Source organism: Sphaeramia orbicularis, chromosome 9 (genome assembly GCF_902148855.1).
Source record: "Sphaeramia orbicularis chromosome 9, fSphaOr1.1, whole genome shotgun sequence".
In the NCBI taxonomy this organism is placed as follows: domain Eukaryota; kingdom Metazoa; phylum Chordata; class Actinopteri; order Kurtiformes; family Apogonidae; genus Sphaeramia; species Sphaeramia orbicularis.
Window position 1 is genome coordinate 9,303,953 of NC_043965.1, and position 21,134 is coordinate 9,325,086.

At 35.4% G+C, this 21,134-nt stretch overlaps 1 protein-coding gene across 2 annotated transcripts in view; it reads right to left on the reverse strand.

Moving 5' to 3' along the window:
* The window catches only part of pdzd2 (PDZ domain containing 2), an 82,466-nt gene extending 66,882 nt beyond the window's left edge, over window positions 1–15,584 (reverse strand). For both annotated transcript variants that reach the window (XM_030143391.1, XM_030143390.1), the window contains exon 1: window positions 15,225–15,584. The gene's annotated coding sequence lies outside the window, so the exon portion shown is untranslated. The remainder of the gene's footprint in view (window positions 1–15,224) is intronic.
* Window positions 15,585–21,134: the final 5,550 nt, after the last annotated feature.

Consider the following 21,134-nt stretch of genomic DNA (forward strand, 5'->3'; position numbering starts at 1 on the left):
GTGTTATTGTATTAGGTGTTTATGTAAATTATATTATATTTGATTGTATAATATAAAGCCAGAAACAAAATTACTTAACAGTAAGTATCAGGTGTTAGAGTATAGATATATTTAGACTAGGAAGGTTATTATTGATATGAATTATTTAAGGGGAAGGGGTGGGAGTTTATAAGTAACACTTCTTCTCACTCCGTTTTGAATATGTATTATATGTTTAATGTTAAATGTTTTGTTTGTTTATTTATTGTTCTTCTTTTTTTAACAGCTTTATTCGTCATTTTTCCATAACAACATTGACATTATTAAGGCATTTCTTACAATATTTGTGAATTTGCCCCCCCATTCTTCTTCTTTTTTGACATTCATATTAAAAAAAACCTACATCAATCAATCAATCAATCAATCAATAAAAATAAATACTGCTTTGTCTCCCAGCCCTATTTTTAATATTATATAGTGATACTTTTATTCTTCCAACATTTACTTGTCTTTAAATTGATAACTTACTATCAAATACAATATCAGCTACAATAAAAGCTATTGATTCGTGCAGAATCGGTTCCAAACTCCAGTTAAGTGGATGTATTAAATATTGTGAAGTGGTTTTTAATAGGGCTGAAACACAGACTGATCCAAAGCCCAGAGGCCAGTTGGAGGCACTGGAACATGCCAGGGATTAGAGTTATTTATTGTTTGAGGCTCCGTTGAGCCGCTGTCAGCACTTTATGTGGGTGCTGTGCATGGGGGGGGGGGGGGGGGGGGGGGGGGCAGAGTGTGTACGTCTGCACATCCACCAATGTTCATTTAAACACACTCTACTATTGCTCATTTGACCTGTTCAGTATATGCCATAACACACTCTGATCATGAGTCCAGTGTGGAGGAGGGTCTTTGGAGAAGAAGACTTTGGATTAGGGTTTGGGTAAAGCCAGGTTTAGTCATGTTTGATCAGTTTAACTGGTTAATCAGTCCTGTTGGTGATGCACTTCTATTTGTTTGGGGGGTTTATTACTTTGACTTGTATTCAGTGGAACAGCTTCTAATACAGTTGCAATTAACCATTTTCTGACTGTAGTCGCAAATGGTATTCATTCATTCATTCACTCATTTTCTGAACCCGCTTTATCCTCACTAGGATCACAGGGGTCGCTTGGAGCCTATCCCAGGTACTTAACAGGCGAAGGCGGGGTACACCCTGGACAAGTCGCCAGTTCATCGCAGGGCTGAACATATAGAGACAAACAATCACTCTCACATTCACACCTATGGACAATTTAGATGAACCAATTAACCTATTAGTGCATGTCTTTGGATGGTGGGAGGAAGCCGGAGTACCCGGAGAGAACCTACGCAGACACGGGGAGAACATGCAAACTCCACACAGAAAGGTCCCACCCCCCGTCGATGCAAATGGTATATCTCAGAAAACTGCAACGGAAAGACCTTTTTTCCCCAACTAGAGTTAGGTGAATTAAAAAAACGAATGTTGATGGACGTTACAACAAGCGAAGAAGAAGAAGAAACATGTTGCGGTGCATGTGGACACACCAGGAAACCCAATAATTTCTTAACTTCGTACGAGATAGAGGGGTAAGATATAATAATAATGAATATATCTGTAAATCAACACCACATTTACATTCAACAGCCATGTTTATGGAATGATATCTCGTGTCATCTCGCGATAATAAATAAATAAATCATCGCATTTGTGATTTAATGGAAAAACCAACATTATGCACTTCTGTTTTTTTTTACATTTAGTAAATATCGGTAAAGTTTTGTGCAGATGTTCGATGGAAAAGCGACTTGTGACATTAAATGGTTAACTGGGTACCAGCTTTGGACTTTAAAAACCAGCTGAAGTTGTTAAAAGTTGTGCTGAAGATTAAGTTTCCAGGATATTAATGAGCAAATGAATTCAAATCAGAAGCAAATATGAACCAAAACTGTCATTGTGAGTATATTTCATCCAATAACCATCTAAGCTGACTGAGGATCTGATACCAGTACATATGAGTTTAGTTTATCCTTAACTAGCTTTAGCTTTAGCCCCACAAATGGAACCACATCGAGTAAAACATCATTTGGATGGAGGTACAAAACACATTTCACTGCGCAGTGTACTGTGTATAATTGTGTATGTGACAAATAAAGATTATCTTATCTCATTTAAAGGAGTGATATTTTGCTTTTTTAAATGGAATGCATTTTCAAACATTTCCCTGTGGTCTACATAAACTGTAAATGCTCTGCTTGGGTCTGAATTCTTCATTAATTCAACTCCACAGGTCCATGTTCAACCCTATTTCTAAGGTGGTTTGGAGCGCTGGCCCTTTAAATGCACATGAGCCACTTCAGGCCCCGCCCCCTCCAGGTGGTTGGCTGTGCTGCTCTGTCCCATTCAACCAACAACTGAACATTTTAGGAAATCAGTTCAAAGTTTGGACATATTTTCAGTTTTTACTACAACCGCTGCTGCTGACAACAATTATGTCGTACTCGGAGAAATGTTTGTCGGAAGTCTTGACCTTATATGTGCAAATGTCGTGACGTAACTAGTTATAAAATGTAACAGATTAAGAAGGAATTAAAACAGGTTGTAGAAATCCACTCAACACATATTTTTGCCAAAATGAATGTAAAGATAACTTCACAGCACCTGGAGGGTTCAAATTCAAACTTTATGAACTATTTGGGTCCAAATACACAAAGAAATGAACCAAAGACTAATAAAAGTGGGTTTAGTAAAATATGACTCCTTTAACCTTGTTTCAAACTTTTCCACTTGCATCTAAGAATTTGCCACCTTTTCTCAAAACCTTTGTCACCAGAGACTGATCTCATGAAATCACGTTGTATGTCACACCAGTTCTTATGGCATTTGGCGTGCTATACGTACACATTTCAGAGCTTTTGCGTGTTATTCAGCACCATTTGATCACGTGTCAATTAGGGATGTAACGAATACCGGTGTAATGATAAACTGCGGTAAAATTCTCGATGGTTAGTGTTAGGGCTGAACGATATGGACAAAATTTCATATCTCGATATTCATGCCAGATATCTCAATATCGATACGATACGATATAACTACGGGTTCGGTGAAAACCAAGCATTTTTCAGAAAAATACAAACATCATAATACAAAAGAATGTGGAAAGTGCAGTTTTATTTATAAGAACTCACTGCCAGTCATCAACATTAACATAAAGTACGAATAAATGAAATTTGTTGTGACTTACAGAGCTGTACATGCAGGGTAAGCGCGGGGGAAATCTATATCGTTTATATCGTTGCTTTTTCGATATTAATATCTTGAATATCTAGATATCGATACGATAACAATATATCTTTCAGCCCTAGTTAGTATTGCTGTTCAAATTCTAATTATCATGAAAATGGCGTTCGATTGCTGCACTTTGAAAACTCATGGTGATAATATTCATCTCCTGGAGAAACAGCGGCACTCCAGGCATTCATGTGCAGTCTGCAATGTTGGGCCTGCAAAAACATGGCTGAAGGCACCTGCAAGAACAGCGCTCCAGAGATTGAGGAACAGTGGGCTCCTGCACGGACCAAGTACGAACGCACCTCTGTCCCATACATCTCTCTCTCTCCCTCATTGTAACATTGTGAATGATTTGATCTGAAAAATGGCCAAAACAGCTCCACTATGACCTGTCCAACTACTTGTTTCCCCACTCAAAAAAACCCACTCAGGAATCAATAGGAGAATTGATAAGGAACTGGAATGTAGGGATGTAATGGTATGAAAATTTCATATCATGGTTATGGTGACCAAAATTATCACGGTTATTATTATTATCGCGGTATTGTTGAAATTGTGCTCAAAATGTTCAAAAAGTACTAATACACACACTGAAATAATTTAACCAAGTTGTATTTTGGGAAAAAAAAACAAACAAATAAAATAATATGCACAATGTACCTTCTGTTGCAGAAACATTCCAGTATTATCCCTTAGTGGTCTGAGCCTATTTTGTCCATTTTTCAGTCCTTCTGATTTTGCCTTTATATACTATATAAACAAATGTTTACTATTCCCATGTTTGGGATCTTTTTTTTCCCAGCACAACTTCATCTATATCATCTGCCTATTATTTTTTTCACTTTAACCAACTATAAAAACATAAAAGGCTAGAAAACACACACAAAAATATCTAAAATCTGATTTGAAAAATGTATATAATTTATTGCATAAATAACACAAAGACGTTTAACAAACCTTTTCAAAGACTTTAAAAGTGAATTTAAAAGTGGTTCCAAATATTAGGTATAGAAAATTTAAATTGTAATCAATTAAAACTATACTCAAATATTTGACATAAAAGCAGATCTTTACATAGGTGTTTTCTCCAGAAAAGTGCAGTTATCAAACACGGTTATAATTAGCATTTAAATGGTAATACTAACCGTCTGCAATTTTACCGCTATTTTATCGTTATACCAGTAATCGTTACATTCCTACTGGAATGGTAAGCAGAATGGTCAATGTCACTGATAGTGAACAAACCCTTTCAATTCCCTCCCCTGGTGCAGATATCTGTTATGTCCATAAGGTGCCATCTTTAATGCATATTTGTATGTTTGATGTTTACATGTTAATATTTTAATGTTTCTGCCACAGAAAGTACATTGTGCGTGTTATTTTATTTATTTATTTATTTTTCAAAATACAACCTGGTTAAATTATTTCAGTGTGTGTATTAGTACTTTTTGAACATTATGAGCACATTTCAACAATATCGCAATAATAATAATAACCCTGATAATTTTGGTCACAATAACTGTGATATGAAATGTTCATGTCGTTACATCTCTAGTGTCAATTTACGCCAAGATCTCTGGTTCACATAACCCTAACCCCTAACCCTAACCCTCAATGCATGGTGTTTGAGGCGGCGTGAACATACACACGGAAAGCTTATAATGCGTACAGATAACACACCAATTAAAAGTGGCGTGTATATTTAAGGAAGTCATGAAATCACATTGGTTATCAGTAGATATACAGACAAATAACCAGTCGCTCCCACATTCACACCTATGGGTGATTTAGGCTGATCAACTAACCTATGAAGAGCATGTGTTTGGACGGTGAGGGGAAGCTGGAGAACCCAGAGACGACCCATGCAGACAAACTCCACACACAAAGACAGTAGATGAAGGTTTGACCACGTCCGACCCACTGAAGCGGTGCTGTGACTTCTGTCCTGTTGTGTGGCCTCATCTGAGCTTTACAGTAAACACACACTGTGCACCGTCAAACTGTTCATCAGACACTAACAGCTCCATCAGTCTGTTTAGAACACACATAATGTTCAGTCATGTTGCTTATTACAAATATATACAGTAGTGGATTTAGAGCGCTCATGTCATTGGCACAGGTTGATGGTGTAGAACAGTTTAGTTTGACAACCTGTTAGAACAAGTGAAAAAGTGAAAAGGACTTACTAATACCCCCACCCAGACAAACTACACTTTGCTCCTCCTGTTTATTGATACCCTGCCTACCCAAAGATTTATGTTTTGAGTCTTAACTTTCAGTCTATTCAAAAATTTGCAAAAAAATTTAAAAAAAAATTTAATTCAGCCATCAAATTGTGCACTGCAACCCTCCAAGTGGTAAAGAACCTGCATGTGAAATTTGAAAAGAATCGTGTGAATAATGTCCAAGAAATCAACTGGACAATTTTTATTAGTTTAAATTTTCAAAAAAATTGTAATAAATAAATAAATAATAATCATCAAAAAATTTTAATTCAGCCATCAAAGTGTTCACTGCAACCCTCCTAGAAATAAAGAACCTGCATGTGAAATTTGAAAAGAATCGGGTGAATAGTGTCTGAGAAATGGGATGAACAAATTTTCAAACTAGAAATTTTCAAACATTTGTGAAAAGTCCAAAAATGGAAATTCAACCATTAAACTGTGCATTGTACCCTCCTAGTGGTAAAGAACCTGCATGTGAAATTTGAAAAGAATAAGGTGAATAGTGTCCAAGAAAAATCAGTTGGACAAAATGTTATTATACTTTTCTTTTTTCTTTGGTTCAGACATGGTATAGTTTTTAGATGTTGCCTGCTTGACAGTTTGGACTGTGACTCCAGTCTGAACAAAAGAAAAAAAGAAAAGTATAATAACATTAACAGAAGACAAAATGAACGTCATTAGCCAAATTTTTATTAGTTTACATTTTTAATTAATTTGTAAAAAAAAAAACCTAAAAAAAAAATTTAAATTCTAACTTCGAACTCCGCGCTACTTCTCTCCTAGTGATGAAGAACACGTGTGTAAAAGCATCGGGTGAAAAGTGTCTGAGAAATAAGATGGAGAAATATCTTAGAAGGATGGATGGAATTCCTGGAATATCTATACATCAGATAAAATATCAAACTTCAGTTCAGTTGCGAAGGTTAAATCCAACTGGTTTAAGCTCCTAAACCAGTACAACTGTAAACAGACTCTACATCAGGCTGCACTGTGTTAAAACAGTAGAAACCATTCAACTAAAGTGTAGAAAACACTGGTTTTATTTGCCAAATGTACATAAACAGCTGGTAGGGAATGCCCTTTCCCCAGTGCTCTGGCCTGTGCTGGTACTGGTGTGTGCAGGCTTTAATAAAACCTTCCACACCGTCTTCATCCTCATCTGTTCCTCATTCTTTTTATTTTCACTGCCTGCCCAAAGGCTAATCTATGGGGTAAGGAAGCTGTCAAAATATTTGTGTGCATAAGACAGATAAGTGTGCATATTAGCCTAGAGTTGTGCAAAAATAAATATAGTTGTGCAAAAAATAAATATTTGTAAACTTTTGAATGAGTTCAGTCGTACATAAAATGTTTTGTGTGTATTTTATCTGTCAGAACTGGAATGGAAAAGTTTTGACATCAGGAATTACACAAATGAAATGCACCTTTACTATTGTACTTTCTCCATCATGAATTCACCCACGTGACTCTACTGTCAAAAATACGTCACCCCTTCACAGGCATTATTTATGAAGCAGGAGACACATGGATTCCACAGACTGTGCATGAGTTCAGGTTCCCTTTCCACGGCAAGATCAGGCAGGATCACACTGCAAGATGGCCGACGAAGTCACAGAACAAAACCAGGTAAAATCAAACCATTTGAACATTGTTCTGACCACGGACAAGGAACCTGAACTCATACACAGTCTGTGGAATCGATGTAGCCTCTGCTCCATAAATAATGCCTGTGAGGTGGAAACGTATTTTTGACAATAGAGTCACGTTGATGAATTTGTATTCGTAAAGGAGAAAGAGCAATCAGAAAGTTGCATTTCCTGTTTGTAATTCTTGATGTCAAAATTCTTCCATTCCTATTCTGACGGATAAAATGCACTCCTTTGCACAGACTCATTCATTGCACCGACTCTAAGCACAACAGTCTCCTTTTGCACTGACTCCTTGTGGAAAGTTAAACTTTTTTCTTTTTACGACTGTGTTCTTAATATTGTTTTACTACTGTTGTTTTGAAGTTTGTGGATACTGCTGGAACCTGTAAATTTCCCTATGGGATGAATAAAGTATCTATCTATCTATCTATCTATCTATCTATCTATCTATCTATCTATCTATCTATCTATCTATCTATCTAAATACATTTTATGTAGAACAGAACAGAATGCCTTTATTGTCATTATACACTACCAGTCAAAAGTTTGGACTCACCCTGTTTTTCTTCATTTTTAGGACTATTTACATTGTAGATTCTCACTAAAGGCATCAAAACTATGAATGAACACATATGGAATTATGTAGTTAAAAAAAAAGTGTGACCTAACTCAGAGCATGTTTTATATTTTAGATTCTTCAAAATAGACACATTGTGCTTTTATTACTGCTTTGCACATTCTTGGCATTCTCTCGCTGAGCTTCCTGAGGTAGTCACCTGATATAGTTTCCAACAGTCTTGAAGGAGTTCCCAGTGATGCTGAGCACTTGTTGGCCATCTGCGGTCCATCTAATGTCATTTAAATGAGAAGGTGAGTCCAAACTTTTGACTGGTAGTGTACATATATACAACGAAATTAAATGAGACCTCTCTTGTGGTGTGTAGTGCAAAACAGTTTAAATTAGGGATGCAAATTATTGATTAATTCATGAATCGTTAGTTGGTTGCCCTTATCGATCGATTAACGATTAATTGATAAGCAGCGATTTTCCTGAGAACCTGAATTTCTTTTTCAATACAGTTTATAAGAATAAAAGCTAAATATTGTTTATATACTTCATGAAAAAATCATGTCATATTCTTTAATGATTGACTTATTGAACCTTGGATGCAGTCAATGTTTCCTGTGGAATTCATCTGTTGATGTGGCGCTGTGTAATGGGGGGGTGCTTGCACGCGTGCAGTACGGGGGGGATGAGTGCGTGTTGGTTGGTAACCGTGCACGTGCCTACGTCACTTTCCATCCTATTTCTAATACTATGGGGGTACAGGCCAGTACGGGCCGGTGCAGTCCGTGCCCCCACAGACGTGAAAGTGACACTTTTCGCTCATTTCTCTTTTCCTCCTGAAGCTTCACAAATGCATTACATCTGTGTCCTGAATCAGGAGCCTGGAGGATGTTTTCAACTTCTGTCTCACTGACCGTGGACTAGACCAACCTCCAGGGAAAATGCTCTGATACCGACCCCACATTTGTGCGTGTATTTATTTGGGGGTGTTGCACTCCCACAAACAGACAGTCAGTCTGTGTTTGGTCCACCATGTCCATACAGACATTCTAACTCATCAACGCCACAATCCGGTTCAATGACCGGCTATCCCAGCCGCAGTGTCACAGCACTGACAAACCAACAGCCTTTGGACAGCTGTGGACAGGTGGACAAGGACAATTAACCGACAATTAATAATTTAATCGAGCAAATTCTTATTGACAATTAATCATTAGTCGATTAATTGTTTACATCCCTAGTTTAAATGAAAAAAAAGTGTAAATATACAGAGTAAAAACAAGCATGTCAACCAACCAAAAAACCGTAGAGATAAATATGTATTGCACATTTACCCTGGATGGACACTAAAAATATGTTAAATATATACGACTGAACTCATTCAAGAGTTTACAAATATTTATTTTTTGCACAACTATAGACTAATATGCACACATTTCTATCTTATGCACACAAATATTTTTACAGCAACCTTACCCCATACAAATCTGTGTGATACACTGTGTGTTTAGGACAGAAAGTGTCCTCAGAGATCAAAAAGTTGAAAATGGGTTGTGGTTGACATAGATTGTTTTGGATTATGGGGTAAGGTGCACCACTGTTTAAAGAAATGTACTGAATGAATATAACATGGACACCAGAAAGAGAGAAAAAGGGCTCATATTTATCTAAACCCACTTGTATTAGTCTTTGGTTAATTTATTTAAAAAGTTAAAGTTTGAATTTGAACCCTCCAGGTGCTGCAAAGTTATCTTTATATTCATTCTAGCAAAAATCGAGTGGATTTCAACATCCTGTTTTATTTCCTTCTTAATTTGTTGCGTCTATAACTAATTACGACATTGGCACATATAAGGTCAAGACTTCCGACGAACATTTCTCTGAGTACGACAACTGTTTGTCAGCAGCAGCGGTTGTAGTAAAAACTGAAAATATGTCCAAACTTCGAGCCGATTACCTAAAATGTTCAGTTGTTGGTTGAACGGGGCAGAGCAGCACAGTGAACAACCTGGAGGGGGCGGGGCCTAAAGTGGCTCATTTGCATTTAAAGGGCCAGCGCTCAAAACCACCTTTCTGGTGTCATTACTCAGAAATAGGGTTGAAGATTGAAGACCCAAGCAGAGCATTTACAGTTTATGTAGACCACAGGGAAATGTTTGAAAATGCATAATTCCATTAAAACAAAAGCCAAATATCACTCCTTTAATACAAACTATGGGGTCGGTAAAGGCAGAATCCCTGTTCTCATATAAATGCGAAACACAAAATCTGTTCAGACATGATACCTGTGCTGCAGCTGGACTTGTAAAAACTTGCAGAAACAGCCCTTCAGGCCCATTAAAAATTAAAGCTATGAGAGACAAAAATGAGGGTGAAAAAATGACAGTTAAAGGACAAGCACTGGAAACCAGCATTTAAAGGCATCAGTCACGTTTACCCTGTGACCTCTGATAACACCATGTTCAACCAAACTCCTGCATCATCGCACGTATTAACTAAATACGTTTCTCCTCACATGCATATAGTACAGTTTGCAGTGATTTTTTTCCCCCCGAGCATATTGAAAAGGCAGATAGAAGCAGCTGGTTGGAATCACATGTCCACAAGAAAAGAAAGTAGGTTTGTCATAAAACTGATGAACAGCGTAAAAGAAGCAGAACATCTGTTAATGCTTTCATCTGAAATCACTGTAATGCATTTTTTTAAAGACGAGAGTGAGAAATAATTCGGTGTCACCACTACTAGTCTGCACTACCTGTTGTTATACTTTTATCCAAGACGGTACAAACAGCTGTTCGGTCAGCTGATGGATCCATTAAAAAAAAAAAGAAAAAAAAAAAAAAAAAAGGGCTTCTGTTTTTACTCCCTTTTACTTTTTTGTTTGGAAAAAAAGCAAAAATCTTCACAATAGCATAAACTGTTTTCTAATGCATGATGCACATAAAATATATTTATGGAAATTCCCCCATCTGACGATAATCGTCAGAGCGTGAAAAATATTTTAGAAATTTAGAGGTAGAATATTTAAAATCATAGTCATGCATTAAAGAAAAACAAAAAAATAAATTAATGTTTAGAGAAATGAAGTAAAAACCATCTTTGAGGCATTTTGGAAGCAAAGATAATAATTTACACCAAACTAACAAATGCAATGATATTTATCACAATATAAAACTATATTATGACATTTGTCGTGATAGGAGACAGACGTGGGCTCAGTCATGTAGCAGCTACGTAATGATGCTTTTTAATTGGATCACGTGGTGTTGGTGACGGTAGTAATTTGTGATATATCACTTGTCCACTCTAAGTGTAGGTTTGGTAGCGAGTGAGTGATGGAGGGAAGCTTACTTTTTGCGGACTGCTTCTTGTTTTGTCCTTTTAAGTAAATTTGGCTGTTATGAAATACCTAAACGCCACTGAACTAAATCTCAAGATGTTTTAATGCTTGGATACCTGAAGATAAATCATGATAAATCATGATTTTCTAACGCAACTAACCATCTACTTTCTTCACATCTCGCTGAGGAAGAAAAATCTCCCACTAAACTTTAAGGATAGATAGATAGATAGATAGATAGATAGATAGATAGATAGATAGATAGATAGATAGATAGATAGATAGATAGATAGATAGATAGATAGATAGATAGATAGATAGATAGATAGATAGATAGATAGACAGACAGACAGACAGACAGACAGACAGACAGACAGACAGACAGACAGATAGATAGATAGATAGATAGATTTTGCTGAAAAAGTCACTCATTTCAGTTTTCTCTGTTTTGATATAATAACATTTGAATTTATTCTGAGCTTTAATGAACATCTACATAATCAGTAAATTTAATAGAGAAAAAATACATGATTTCAACTGAAAAAAAAAGCAAAATCCAGGGAATAATATCACAATAAAAGGTTAAATTAACTTGGAAGTTGACAGAAAAATAGTTCTTGGCCTTTAAGGGTTAATTTGTTAAACTAGGCATCAAAACAATACAATGACATTAAAAGTCATTAGAGAAAAAGCAGGACTGAAGTTTAACCGAACATGCAAAGGAAGACGATGTATTTTCACTTTCACATTAAATACAGTGACTGAAACAGACTGAATTTAAGATTTAATATTATAATTTTGAATAGATAGATAGATAGATAGATAGATAGATAGATAGATAGATAGATAGATAGATAGATAGATAGATAGATAGATAGATAGATAGATAGATAGATAGATAGATAGATAGATAGATAGATAATAAACTATATGGACAAAACTATTGGGACACATCATGTCTGCATCTGTCAGATGTCCTGTTCAGGCTGATTTCAGATCACGCTTTGACTGCTTATGTAATAACTGTCAGAGGCTTCGTCCGAACACAACAACCACCAAAAAACAGATCATTTCACAAATCTCCACTGAGAACTATAGACTGTATGTGATTACTAGATGGAGGAACCATTATGTTAGACATTGATTTCTGCCATTTTGGAGCCAGTAGTTTGTGTCAATTAAAGCCCAACATCATAGACACCGAAGCCCTCTAGTTACCCTGATATCCTATGAATGGAAGAAAAATTAAAGATGGACGACAACATGACGAGAGAAAACTGATGAGACCAGAATGAATTACAAACAAAAAATATCAACTTTTTCAACTGAAGTTCTACATCCTCCTGAGACCCAGGAAAGTGAAAATTTTAGCTTTTTTATACTAAACAGTCGTCTTGATTGGAAACTACATAATGCAACACTTCTTTCAGATACATTTTATTTTAATTATTTTATTTATTTATTTTTGAATGGAATGGCCTTTGCAATGGACAGCATTTTTTTTTTTAGCAAAACTATCAAACTTTTGTTCCCTACAGAGGACAAAAATGCATTGTCAGGTCCCAGGAGGTCATAAGTGTGTGGGACCTGGGCCTTTTTGGTGTTTATCATAACGGCCATCAAAGATACTTGTGCATTGACCTAATTATAGATGCAGACAGACAGCTGTGACTGATGGCAGCGGGTCATCATGGTGGAATATAATGACTGGTTTTGATATTAATCCAAATAGTCGTTTCCATTCGCGTGTTGGCCTGACCTGTTAGAATCTTCATTGTGGGAAAGCCAACATCCTGTTGGTTGGACTTTGAATTTTCAGTTTTCCAATACTTTTTACATTGTGATCTGAAATAATTTAAGTTTATTTAATTTTCTAATCAAAGTCTGTGTCTCTGTCATTGAGCTGCTTTCATTTCTGCCGCCATGTTTATATTCTGTTACATCATTTTGCTTCTGCACAGTCACCCACAACTGTCAGTGATCGGTATAAGTGGTTTAGATGGAACAGTTTCCCAGATATTACAGAGTAATCAAGATTTTTTGATACCAAATAATGTTGAATTTGTGATACTGATGTGCATGTAAACACGGGCGCCAAATCCAGCCCACCAAAGGGTCCAATCTGGCCTGTAGGATGAATTACACTAAAGATATTAACAATGAATGGTGTAAAAATCATTGTAATTCAGGTTCCACATGCAGACCAATTAGATCTCAATTGGGTCAAATCAGTAAAATATTATCTTAATAACCTATAAATAATGACAACGGCAGATTTTATCTTTGTTTTAGTGGGAAAAAAAGTAAAATTACATGAAAATGTTTACGTTAATAAACTACCCTTTTACAAAAAATGTGAATAACCTGAACAAATGTGAACAACCTGAATTGTCTTCAGAGAAATAAATGCAATTTTACCAATATTCTGCCTGTTAATAAATGTTTTGTGTATTTGTAATTGTAATGTAAGTTGTAATGTGCATGTATAAATGATAAACTGAGGCAGAATATTGTTAAAACTGCACTTGTTTTTCTTAAGACATTTCAAGTTGTTCATGTTATTCAGTTTTTTTAGGAAAAGTTGTAAACATCATAATGTAATTTTACTTTTTTCACCGTTATTATTTTACTGGTCTGGCCCACTTCAGATCATATTGGGGTGAATGTGGCCCCTGAACTAAAATGAGTTTGGCACCCCTGCCTAAGAGACAAAAAATGTAAAGCACTGTAAATATAATTTTCAAAGATATATAATGATAACAATAAACTCATGTTAAATGAATGGGAGAAGGAAACATCTAGATGTAGATGCTGCTTTGAGATGCTTTTAAGGAACGTTGTTAGAAACTTTTTGTACCTCTTAAATTACAGATTGTGTTTTATGTATGGTTTGAAAACTACATTTGACTATATGTTTTATAAATGTTGTTAGTGTGGATGTATGGCTGAAATTTCTACTCTCCGTAATTTCTCCTGCTGCTGTCTTGGCCAGGAAACTCTTGCAAAAGAAGTGTTTAATCTCAGAGTCATTTTTTTCCTAGCTAAGTAAAGGTTAATAATATAAATAAATAACAATAATTGTTGTTTTATCATTCGGTTCTAACAACAGTCATCATATGTGAATAACAATTTTACTGTACGATTAATAACAGGGCTGCAATCTCATTTTTACTTAAATTTTAAAAGAAATTACCAGGATTGCCTATAAACATATCGGCTAAAATTTATTTAGGGGGTCAAATGAGTGGCCATTTAAAAAAAAAAAAAAAAAAAAGTTGTAAGAAACGCATAGAACTGTGTTGAAATAATGCTAATCCATTTGTGCAGACTGCTGATATTATTTGACAGTGGAAGCTCTATTTTCAGAAATATTGGATTTTGAATAGCACGTGTATGTGAAAACTTTTGCTGGTGGACGGACGTGACATTACCCATGATGATCTGGTCAGTACCAGTACTTTATTAGTAATAAACTTATAGACTTACTATTACTTACTATTACTATTACTATATACTTACTATACATAAATTTGAGATTTTTTTTTTGGCTTAATTCAAGATTTTTTTTTACTTAATCAAAGATTTATTTATTTATTTATTTATTTATTTATTTTTTTGCTTAATTCAAAAATTTTTTTTACTTAATTTAAGATTTTTTTTTTTTTTTTATTACTTAACTGAAGATTTTTGTGACATATTTTCCTGTAAACAGAATCATTTTAAGCCTCTGGTTTAATAGTTGAGTATTTTCCATCTGCTGCAGGGGAACTTATTTGACTTAATATAGGCGCTTAAATCTCCATGGAATCAAAACATCCTATACAATAAACTAAAATAATCCAGTTGTGATATTTTAGACAAATATCCAGATAAATTAGAGTTTTTTTTTTTAAATAAATAAGTCTCTTCTAAAGCTGAATGGACCAAACTAGACTCCTGCTCTGGATGAAAACCCACTAATCTGCTGTTTTGGTGTTATCTTTGCTTTGTTCCTGTGTGTTTAGGTTTGGGGTTAGTTCTTTTAAACCCTGTAACCCAGTCAAAGCACCACTCTTATTATGAATAGCTTTTATTTCAGCTGCAGTAACATGAAATCCCAGCCCAGCCTTAAAGTCAGCAGTGTCCCAGAGTAGATGCAGTTCAACTGTACCTCTGCTCCAGCCTCAGATGGTCATTCCATTTCCAAACATGCACACATTCCGCTTTTTCGTGGGTTGAAAAGAAGAAAAAACTATCAAACATCCTCGTGGTCGTGAATTCCAAACTTTAAAAAGTGGTCTTTGCATGAAATCCGTGCCTGAATCCAAACTCCAGCTGCTTTTACGATCGGATGAAGGGAAAAAGTGCGTCTGTTCTTCCAGGTTCCATTCAACACATTTAGTTCCACTGTCCAAAAGGAAAAGAAAACAAAAAAAAATACTGGGGATAAAGTTGAAAAGCACGAATTAAAGCGACGCGTTTGTCTTCCCCGGTGGATGTGGATCTAGTTTAGAACTGATGAGGACTAAACCGAGCTGTCTGCGGCTGTGCGGGCGGAGGGCGGAGCCTAAAGCCCAGACTGGTACGGCGGCTGTTTTAACTCCGCCCCCAAAGCACAACTACGGTGGCCCCTAAGGACAAAGCACCAAAACACACACAGGACAATACCACACAAAAAACAGTGGTTCCCAACCTTTTTTTTTTTGGCTCGAGACCCCATTTTATTTTATTTTATTTTACTTTAACATCACAAATTTTTGTTGACCGCAGAATTTCAAAACAGAGATTTTTTTTTTTTTTTTGCTAAAATTATTTATTTATTTATTTTTTTATCATGTAATAGTTTTGCTATACTATGTTGCAAATAAACATTAATTTCAGATGACATTTAGTCTATATAATGTACAGGGTGGGGAAGCAAAATTTACAATATTTTGAGGCAGGGATTGAAAGACAGTGTATGACCAATTAGTTTATTGAAAGTCATGAGAATTTATTTGCCACAAGAAAATGGACATAATAGAAAATGTTTTTATTCTATGTGTCCTCCTTCTTTCTCAATAACTGCCTTCACACGCTTCCTGAAACTTGCGCAAGTGTTCCTCAAATATTCGGGTGACAACTTCTCCCATCCTTTTTTAATAGTATCTTTAAGAAAGTCGACATTGCTGTGTGATGTTCTATTGGGAGCATGTTCTAAAACGCCCCAAATAGCAGAATCCAGAGGGTTTAGATCTGGGCTAGAAGGCGGCCATAAACATGATTCCCAAAAATTGCTAAAGTTGGATTTGTTGCTGTTGTCAGCAAGTGTTTTGGTGTTCTTGTGTAAGATTTTAACTTCAAATCATATTTTACTGCATTTCTAACGGTCTTGTTGTCTACCTCAAGTTCAATTGCCATTTTTCTCATGGATTTGGTTGGATCCTTTAGAATTTTGGATTTGAGAGCTTTAATAAAAGCTTTGGTACGTTTTTTGTTGCTTCCTCCACTTACAGACTTTCTCTTTAATAGTTTTGCTCATAGTCATTCTCTTCTTTCCATTATAAACAGTCTTTATGGACACTCCAACTATTTTTGAAATCTCCTTTGGTGTGACGAGTGCATTCAGCAAATCACACACTCTTTGACGTTTGCTTTCCTGATTACTCATATGGGCAAAAGTTTCTGAAAAGGTATGGATAATAGTGTTAGGTATGATTATGACATCAATATATGTTTGGTTTCAAAACAATTAACGTAGTGCCTGCTAAGAAAAAACAACTAAATGTTCATTGTAAATTTTGCTTCCCCACCCTGTATATTATTATGAACAGAGACCGAAAAGCCAGGTATAGATTACTGCACAACAAGAGAATTTTATTTTCCTTGGTCAGGATCAAGGTTATTATCGTTAACAAAAACTAATGACATGATGAAAACTAGACTTAAAAAAACTTTTTCGTTTCCTGAAATAAATAAAAACTATAATTAAAAGACAAAAATGATAACTAACTGAAACTGTATTGTGTGTTTATAAAACTAACTAAAACATACAGTATAAAAACGATGGATAAAATTCCCTTTGTTTTCGTCTTTGTCAATGTCAGATTGATGCGAAAGCGATTTATTTGCTCTAGCAATTTTAGCTAGCGGCACCTTATAGTACTTCACGGTCCGTCACTTGTCATTTAGTCATCTTTTGTCCCCACTCTACTTGGAAACATGGAGACTAAAGTGGGTAGACAGCAGCAGAGTCCTGTACAGGATTTATTTGAATATGATGGAGAAGAAGATAAAAGATACGACAAAACTAAAATTAATACTAAAACTAAACATTTAGAAAAATGAAAACAAAAACTAGCAAACCTGCTCTAAAAACCAATTCAAACTAACTGAATCAGAGAAAAAAAAGTATAAACTAAACTATAATGAAAAATCCATAACTATTATAACCTTGGTCAGGACATGTACAGTCAGTCCAGCTTGGATTTACAAGGCTGACAATTAATACTGAACAAACAAGAACTTACACTATAAATTATGTTTGTTTATTTATTTATTGATTTCGAATATTGCAATAAAAACAAACAACAAAGAATTATATAAAAAAGAAAGTAAACCATTCGAAAAGGAGCGTGATGAAGTTTAATTTATAATCTAATGCCCTCTTACTCCATCCTTCACCTACCTGAAATTCCTATGTTTGAGTCCCTAAGTTATTAAAAATTCAAATTAATTAAACAAACTAAAAACAAAAAAATGAATTATGAAAGAGCTGCAGCATCTTAAACCGACCACGATGAACATTTGAAAGATAAACAGTACCACAGTGCTTCAGTTTCAGACTCACAGTTTGTCATGTCTTTTATGGATTGGGATTGTCTCTGTCAACTCACCGTATATTTTTTATTAGTATGTTTGTTTATTTGTTTCTTTTTAATCAATTCCTAGAAATTTCTGTGTGGAGTTTGCATGTTCTCCCCGTTTCTGCATGGGTTCTCTCCGGGTACTCGGGCTTCCTCCCACCATCCAAAGACATGCACTGATAGGTTATATCTTCTTAATTTAAGTGCAAAAAAAAAAATTCAGTGCTAGAAATTCAGTGGTTTTTATAATTCAAAATCTGATGAGACAGATTTGCTTCCACACTTTCAGTAAATTGGTTCACTCCAGCGCAAAGCTTCGTGAGGTTTTGTTTGCTCCACTAGGTCACCTACTGGACAAACAATGTATAACAGACAAAATTATCAGGTGGTCTCTACCAGAGACAGTGGACTTATATACATATATTAAAAAATATATAAAATAGTGTGCAATTGAAATTTGTGCAAATTAGAGATATGCTGCATGACAGAGTAAAAATGTTTAAAAATATAAAGAAAATTACAACTCCAAAATGTTCTCTCTGTTTTAGTGTAAAAAAAGTAAAAACACATGAAAATGTTGTTTACAAAATATCCCTTCACAAAAAATGTGGATAACTTGAACAAATATGAACAACCTGTAAAGGATAGTTTATAGTTGTAAAAATTTTTATCATGTAATTTTACTTTTTTCACTCTTAAACATGGAGAAAGGTTTGAACAAAAATATAAACACACAAACCAAAGCATCGAGGTTAGATTGACTTACAATGAAATATGCCAACAGATAGTGTTTGTGTGTGTTGACTGATTGGTTCCGTTCTGGTGACCTCATTAACCTCTCCTTGTGATATTTCTCACTTACTGAGTTTTTCCACCTCTGAGCTGCATGAAGCATAACATTGGGTTGGTCAGTCAGTGTGACCAATACACAGACAGTCCTTCAACCAGGACCAGGACCAATAAAAGGCCCAAAATGTGCTCCTTTGTCACAGTCACAGTGCCTCAGATGTCATAAGACGTGAACACCTTTGGGATGTCCTGGGTCAGCGGGTCAGACAACGTGTTACAGTTCCAGAAAACATGCAGCAGCTCCAGGTCACACTGCAGGAGGAATGGGATGACATTCCACAGGCCCCTTGTGAACTCTGTGCTCTAGAGATGAACCGTTTTACGAGATGCCAACGTTGGACACACTCAGTTGTGAGTGCTGTGAACTCTGACCGCTGACATGTTCAGGCTGGGAGAACTCAAGAACTGTGTAGTTGTTAGTTATGTTTCTATTATTTGGATATTAACGCAAGAGTAAAATAATAACTATTGGGTTAAAATATTTCCTGATTATTAAAAAAAATGTTTTAAACAAAAAAATTACTTTGTGCATTTATATTATTTATATTTTGTTCAGTGTAGCTCAAAAACTTGGTATACAGCTTCTTTATGATGATGTCAACAGAAATTAGTGAAAACATTTGGATCCGGATCTGATTCTGGGTTTGGTGCCACTTTGAAAAATTTCCCCATTATAAGTGATAGGAAGTGGATGGATGCAATAACTCAGTAAATATAAATGATATCCACTGTAAATTTCTACAGTCCAGCCCTGATGGGGAGATGACCAAAACATAATGTCCACATGCTGATCAGGATCTTCTTCTGGATTCGGGAACTTATGGAAAATTTAACATGGGCTCTTATGGGGGAAAAATTTCAATCGTCTTTTTCTCCGAAACTCCAGTTCTGATTGACTTCAAACTTGGTATACAGCTTCTGTATGATGATGTCAACACAAGGTATTGCAATTATTTCGATCCGGATCTGATTCTGGGTTTGGTGCGACTTTGAAAAATTTTCCCATTATAACAGATAGGAAGTAGATTAATATAATAAATCAGTAAGTATCAATGATATCAACTTGGAATTTGAATTTTTTACAGATCTGATTGGAATATGACCAAAACATGGGCTATTTCTGTAATAGAATAAATACACAGAACTGGGTGATAATAAATGGCATCTGGATACATTTCCCAAAGCTTTTCATTTGGCCGGTAAGCTACAGGGCCATTGGTCCTATTTTTTTCTTTGTTTAGTGCAAAAAATAACATTACATTATGAAAATATTTACATTTCCAAACTATCCTGTAACAATAAAATGTGAATAACCTGAACAAATATGAACAACCTGAAATGTCTAAAGAAAATTAAGCACAATTTTAATAATTTTTCTGCCTGTTCCTCTGTGTTTAGTGTCTTTGTAGATCTGATCCATAATGCACATGGACAAATGAGAAGTTGAGGAATAATATTGTTAAAATTGCACTAAATTTTCTTACATTTTTAGCTTACCAGCCAACAGGCTGGTAAGCTATTGTCGCCATGCAGCATCCGTTGTCGTCTGTTACAAAAGTTTCAATCATCTTCTTCTCTGAAAATACTATTCCGATTGACTTCAAACTTGGTATACAGCTTCTGTATGATGATGCCAACACAAGGTATTGAAATTATTTCGATCCGGATCTGATTCTGGGTTTGGTGCCACTTTGAAAAATTTCCCCATTATATGCGATAGGAAGTCGATGGATGCAATAACTCAGTAAATATAAATGATATCCAGTGTAAATTTCTACAGTCCAGCCCTGATGGGGAGATGACCAAAACATAATGTCCACATGCTGATCAGGATCTTCTTCTGGACCCGGGAACTTACGGAAAATTTAACATGGGCTCTTATGGGGGAAAAATTTCAATTGTCTTTTTCTCCCAAACTCCAGTTCTGATTGACTTCAAACTTGGTATACAGCTTCTGTATGATGATGTCAACACAAGGTATTGCAATTATTTTGATCCGGATCTGATTCTGGGTTTGGTGCGACTTTGAAAAATTTTCCCATTATAAGAGATAGGAAGTGGATTAATACAATAAATCAGTAAGTATCAATGATACCAAGTTGGAATTAGAATTTTTTTACAGATATAATAATAATAATAATAATAATAATAATAATAATAATAATAATAATAATAATACATTTTATTTATAGGCGCCTTTCTCAGCACTCAAGGACACCGTACAGTAAAACAGTAAAACAGGAGAGTTTAAAACAAGCAATAAAGCAGAGTAAAAAATAAAAGGCAGGTTAAAAAATTGGATAATGCAATTGTGTTCACAAAGAGAAAGAGGTCCTTAACAGATGGGTTTTGAGTCTGGATTTGAAGAGAGGGAGTGAGGTGATATT